The 6,888-nt window shown below is 45.3% G+C and overlaps 1 long non-coding RNA gene across 1 annotated transcript; it reads left to right on the forward strand.

Annotated features, from left to right (window-relative positions):
• The first annotated feature begins 173 nt into the window (after positions 1–173).
• Positions 174–4,505, forward strand: LOC144370920 (uncharacterized). Its single transcript, XR_013431019.1, has 2 exons — positions 174–725; positions 855–4,505. It is a non-coding gene; the product is annotated as an uncharacterized LOC144370920 (long non-coding RNA).
• The last annotated feature ends 2,383 nt before the right edge of the window (positions 4,506–6,888 follow it).

Below are 6,888 nucleotides of genomic sequence, written 5' to 3' on the forward strand. Positions count from 1 at the left end.
TTCCCAGTTAATGTAAAACAGTTCTTGTTTGTAGGGACCTTTCCACACCCATTGTTCCTACCTCCAGTGCATTGTGGCTGAGGTAGACATTAACAGCTCAGTTACACAGATTAGGGCACAGAGTCCCTTGGGAGGTGGGTGGTTTGGCCCAGGTTATTCAGGTGGCAAATGGCACCGTGAAGATCCAAACTCTGGAAGCAAAGGGCTTCCCGGTTCACAGCCGTGTCTCGCATGAATTGTGTTCTCATTTGAAATCTGGGTTTTGTTCCCTGAAGGAGAAATGAAAAATTTTTTAAAAGTTGATCATTTACTGCGACTTTCTCGAGCATCCAACCTGGAGCTTAGTTCTGCCCACAGTCCCCAGGACTTCAACAGTCACCGCAAAATTTGTTTTCCCACCGACAGCACAGCTCAACACACAGCCCAGAGAACCAATAACACGTCCAGGGAGAAGAAACCACATCTTCCACTCCATTATCTCCAGAACAGTCGGGCGTTGCAGGAGAGGGGGAGTTGGGCCGGGGTCTTCAGGAGAGCGCAGCGTCCTCACAGAGCAAAGAGCACGTCTTTTCAGAACTTGACACCACAGAAGCCACAGAACCCAGGCAGCCCACAAGAGCAACGGGTTCTTAATGGATCCACAGACCACTCCCAGCTCCCCTAGCAAAGGACGCAAGATGGGTCTTCTTTAAAGATACAGGGAAACGCCGTTGGATTTGCCAGAGGTGAGGTTCTGGAAAGGCCAGCGGAGAAATACAGAATGGTTGTGGCCTGGTTCTTTCGGGAGGGAAAGAGGGAAAAGGTGAATTTTAAAGTAACTATTGTATTTTTTGTTCTCCCAACACAACCTGAAGGAGCCCTTTTCTTGTACAGAGAGAGATTTGCAACCGGCCTGCCAGAGAAAGTTCATTTCCAAGTCCCAGTCGTCCACCTATTCCCCACTCTAGATGCTCAGAGGTGGCCATGGAGCGAGGGGACCATGAATACAGCCTGCACACAACCTCACCCAGGCTCCCCCTAGTCATTCCATGAGGTAGATTGGGATCAAAAATCTTGGTTTTAAATTCACTTCTGGGGAAAATCTCAAGGATGTCTTAGAATCGAGTAAATTCTAGATCTATGGCCATTTGAACACCAGTTGTAAATATGCCTGATGGGTTTTTAAATACCACCGCATTTGCCATTAATTCTCACATTCTCTTTTATCATCATCAACTTGGATGTTAATCAGAATGCAATTTGGAATGTATCAGTCAAGTATTGCCAAAATAACACTCTGGGACAAACCAACCTAATGTTGCTCAGTGGCTTCAAACAGCATTTATGTATTCTTATGTTAATGGACATGTAAGTCACACAACTCCTCTGGCCTAGTCTAAAATCCAGGCCCTGGGCAGGGTAGGTCCAATCTGGTTCTCTGTGTTTTATCCCAGGGAAGGGATCTACTGCTCAAGTCTCATTCTCAGGCTCCTGTTGAAGGTCAGGAACTACCCCAGTCATCTTCCTTTCTGGAAGGATCCCTAGATCACAGAAGGGCATGTCCAAGTGCATATGCATATGTCACATATCCTACCAACCCCTTGATCAAAGCAAAACTCAAAGTTAGGGAGCAGAACCGTGCCTTTTACCCACTAGACAGCCTTTAACAAGGTCAAGAATTTAACATTATTAGTATAGCGCTCTGAAGAATTGGGGTCAGTTACACAATACTATTCTGCATCAAGGTAGAATAGTGGATGTCACTGTGGAAACAGGGAGAAAACCATCGATGAGCGATAATTTACACAGTAACTGGCAACACTGGCATTTAAATTTGTAGCTTCTCCTGTAAGAGTGAGGTCAGGGTTGGTCATGGAGTTGTTAAGACCTACATTTTGAGAAATGGTCCAAAGGAGAGAGTAACCATAGGCAAATATATTTTCCAAACTCTACCCAGACAACAAAATAAGAGGTATAAACGACAAGGTTCTCTGGAGTGCCTGCTAACTTCCTTCCCAGCCTGTGCCAGGCATAAAGGGAGACCTGAGGCTGCCATCGTATTCTGAGTCACAGGTGCCGATGGCTGGTCCTCCCAGCCGTCAGCACTGGGGTGGGGCTTTGGAATCAGGCATGCTGGGGTCACATCTAGACTGGACTTATGGCCACTGGGGAGTCCCTGCACCTCTCTGGGCCTCAGTTGTATCATCTCTAAATGAGGAAGATAGACGAGACAATTCCCATGATGCTCTGGTTCTGAGAGCCTGTGCTTCTCAGATGACCTGGGTGCACAGAAGGATCGCAGTGCTCACGCAGGAGAGACAGCCAGGGTTAAGAAGTGTGGCTTTGAGAGGCCCAGGCAGGACTGAGCCGCGTGTGGCTACACTCTAGGGTGCGACAGGCTGCAGATGGTTCCCTTATCAACCTCTGGGAGGCCCAGGTTTTCTTCCAGTTCCATCTATGGATCTCTGGAACAAGACTAGCCCCTGGGAGAGCTTCCAACTCTCAAACCCTGTTTGCCGAGTCTCATAGGGCCCCAAAGGTCTGAATTTCTTTACAGAAAATTTCTCTCTTTCCACAAATGAGACCACAAGGACTATTTCTCCAGAAGCCCGGGAGATAGGAAAAAATAATAATACATGCAATAAAAGGGGTTTTTTTTATACAGAAATGTATTTTGAGGCTACAATGTAAAGTCCCTTTAGTAGGAGCCACAATTTTCTTAAATAATCGTTCCCATAATTGGCTACTTGTGGGAACAACTAATTGTGCATGTAATCATTTGCCTGTACAACTCAGCATCAACCAGTAATTAAAGGCAGAGCCGTCCTTGCTAAATTTGGCTCCAGAAATAATAGTAATATTTCCAAGAGTCCCGTGTCTCTGTGCCAAGGAACTCTAAGCCCCATTCAAATGAGTTTTGTTATTTTTAAAAACATCTTGAAAAAGGGAGACCTGCATCCTTGCCCAAAGCAAACACACACTCAGGAAAGAACTCTCACAGAAAAATCTGCTGCACGCACTTGCCCCATCCATCGGCACAAGCTGCCTGAGTCTGAGCACCTCCCACGTGCTGGACCACACTCTTTGCTAAACCAGAGTGTCCTTCACCTTCTGAGTCCTTTCTGAACACCCTCTCAGAAGTAGATAGAAAACAAAAGCCACCCAACTTTGCAAAAGACCAGCCTTGGCTCATTTCTTCCAGGCCAAAGATCGATTCCTTCTAAGCAGCCACTCCCACCTCCCCTGGCCTTCTCCGGCCACCTGGCCACCACATTTGGGCAGTCTTTGTCCCTCTGGTCCCCTTGGTTCTATGTTTATGCATCTTTGATCCAATATCCCACTCCCAAAAAGTAAGCACTGGTCTTAAATTGAAAAGCAGATCATGCTATCCCCTGAAGGGCAGACAATGTGCACCCCACCACCACCAAAGTCATGGCCATTTGTGATCCCACAGCACCTGGGATGAGATCTTATTTGGAAATTAGTTTCCCTGCAGATATAATTAAGGATCTTCAGATGAAATCATCCTGGGTTTAGGATGGGCCCTCAACACAATGACTGCCTCCTTATAAGAAAAAGGAGCAGCAGGTATGGCCCTGACCCGTGAAGAGAAGGTCACGTGAGGACAGGCAGAGCCTGGGGGTGGGGGCGGCAAACCGCCAACACTCCCCAACCGTACCTCCTGCCTCCACCACCTTCCAACCTCCAAGACTCCCCTCTCTCACTGCAAACCAGTCCCCCTGGTTCCCAGAGAGATGGAAGTCTGTAGATGTTTTAAATTGAGGGAAAGGATCTAGGACCTTAGCATGTGCCAGTTCCTCCCCACGCCTCCCATCCAAATCACCTTTCCTTTGCTTTTTCCCAATGGATGAGATAAAAGTGGATGCCTGGTTAGGAGACTACTGGAGCCACAACTTCATATTTGAAATATTTAACTTCATCTTACAATGAACACCGTCTATGAGGTTCTGCATGGAGTTTAAAAGGACACCATGTTTTGGGATAGGAACTGGCAGACTTTTACTATAAAAAGGATGAAATAATACATATTTATGGCTCATGAATGGCTCCAAGGTCTCCATGATACCTGTCCAACTCTGCCCTTAGAGTGTGACATGGTGTAGACAATACAGAAACAAATGGCCATGCCTGTGTACTAATAAAACTTTATTTACAAGAAGCAGACAGGGGGCCAGACTTGACAAGTGGGCCAAAGATTGCCAACTGCCCTTTTAGAAGAAAAATCTTAAAATGCATAACGGCAGCCCATCTTAGTTTCTTTTTCTCTCCAATTTAACCTAGCTATCACATTGGTAAATTGGCAAATGGTGCTAGGATGAGAATGCGGGTGTTCGCTGATGGCTGTGATGTGAGTTGAGAGCTCTTGGAAGAAAGTTTTGGAAGTGAAAACTTGCATGAAGCTTTTTCCTTCATTAAAAGTTAATATTTTAAATGATTTTCCCTTAAATAAATAGATCATCTTTTGAACCAGCTAATCCTTAATAAATGAGAATCTTTACACCAAACTGAATTGAGCATCTGTATTCCCACCACTGTGTCCCCTCATCCTGGACCTCTTTAAAGATCCATTGATTACTGCCAAGCCTCCATTGGTGGGATTAATTAATTTATGAACTTGTCGTTACAATTCATTGATTAAAACGTCCCTTCTTAAGGATTTAATTATACCCAAAGATAAAAGATCTGCTAATTATTGTCCTTTATCTAATTGAAGTTTTGTATTACAAATAAAGTTCAAAGGTTTAAGACAGTTGCCCTTTCAAACCGTTGGGCAGAGATGAGAATTTAATGAGAGGCGAGACACCATCCTCTCTGATCTATTCTAATGGGAAAAAGACATCAGCTGGACAGGACGGCCGGTCAGAGTGGGGAGACCTGGGAAATCTGTTACCTTCTCAGTCACTTAGTGGTTTTTAGCAAACGGCTCCAGTCACACACATTGTCAATATGGTTTGGGTCGCCGGCACGGGCAGAGCTACCCGTTAAGTCTCGGCAGGAATTCCGCCAAGCAAAATACACTGTGTATTTAAATTTTCTTTAAAATACTAATACATTCAAAAGTCTCCAAAGGAGAACTCTTTTTTTTTTCCCTGATATGACTTCTAACATATTCTGAATAGGAAACCAAAATTATTCAGTAAACAAACCACCAAGATCAGAGAAGCCTGTTGAAAGACACCCCAAAATCAGATGTCCCGGGCTCAAGGACAGATGGAGGACAGTCGGAGGAGCTCGGTCCCCTGGAATTACCTCCACGGTGGAGCCTCCCCAGCAGAGGAGCCTCCCGGGCATCTCTCTTGCCCACGGAGCAGTGAGCTCAGGTTCCAGGGCGTCAGCAGACTGGACGCGGTGGCTGGGCAGAGCCAGTCTATCCAAAGGAAGTGAGTTTTGGGAATTCATATCCTCCCTGGTCCCCTGAGCTCCCAAATGCCCCCAGGTCCATGTGGGACAGCAAACCTCCTCCCATTCCCTACTGCCCTTGGGTAGCCTTTCCCAGAATCCTGCTCCCAAGAGGGAAGGGGAAGAGAAGATGCCAGGGGACCCACTGACCCTAACTCTACAACCACATTTGGCCACCAGTTGGCAGTACTGTTTTAGTCCGGGTTTTCGCTGCTCTGACTAAAAAAATCTGATCAGAACAAAAGTAAGCAGGAAGACTTTATTTGAGGACTCGCGGGTTCCAAAGTCTTGGCCCATAGAAGGCTGGCTCCATTTCTCAGGGCTCAGGATGAGGCTGAAGATCATGGCGGAGTGTGTGGCAGAGGGAAGCAGCTCACAGGAGATCAGGAAGCAGAGAGAGACTCCACTATCCAGATACAAATATTCACCCCATAGCCACACCCCAATTCCCACCTTCTTCAGCCACACCCTACCATTTCAATTAATCCCATCATGGATTAATTCACCGATTGGGTTAAGACTCTTACAATCCAATCATTTTTCCTCTGAACCTTCTTTCATTGTCTCACATGTGAGCTTTTGGGGGATCCCCATATCCAAACCATAACAAATACCAAAGGCAATATTTTAATCTTCATCTGTTGGAATTTGTGATAGCAGGAAAATATTATTTTTAATTATTTATTTATTCTAATTCATTATATATGATGGCAGAATGCAATTCCTTTCATATTACACATATAGAGCAAAATTTTTCAAGTCACTGATTGTACACAAAGTATTTTCAGACCTTTCATGTCTTCATATACATACCTAGGGTAATATGTCTAACTCATTCCACCATCATCCCTACCTCCTTGTCCCCTCCACTCCCCTCCCTCCCCTTCGCCCTATCTAAAGTTCCTCCACTCCTCCCATGCTCCCCCCCCCACCATTACCATTATGAGTCAGCATCCTCATATGAAAGAAGACATTCAGCCTTTGATTTGGGGGGATTGGCTTGTTAAACTTAACATCATACTCTCCAACTCCATCCATTTACCTGCAAATGCCATGATTTTCTTCTCTTTTAGTGCTGAGTAATGATCCACTGTGTATAGATGCCAAAGTTTCCCTACGTATTCATCTGAAGGGCATCTGGGTTGGTTCCACAATTTAGCTATTGTGAATCATACTGCTATAAGCATTGATTCAATCAGATGAAGATTAAAATATTGCCTTTGATATTTGTTATGGTTTGGATAGGAGGTATCCCCCAAAAGCTCACATGTGAGACAATGCCACGTGTCCATATCAACACCCTATGGGGTGCGAGTTGACTTGGCACTTTGCTATAAACAGAAATTCTGGCGCCCTATTGGCCTCCAGTGGCAGGCTCGGCACACATTTGGGAGACTTTTCTCTTTGCCTTGTTTGCTACTTCCCAGGAGAATCAATAACGTCATAAACATACTGATCCTCCTATTCGGGTCCAAAATCCATACTTCA

The sequence above is a fragment of the Ictidomys tridecemlineatus genome, chromosome 15 (assembly GCF_052094955.1).
Source record: "Ictidomys tridecemlineatus isolate mIctTri1 chromosome 15, mIctTri1.hap1, whole genome shotgun sequence".
Lineage (NCBI taxonomy): Eukaryota > Metazoa > Chordata > Mammalia > Rodentia > Sciuridae > Ictidomys > Ictidomys tridecemlineatus.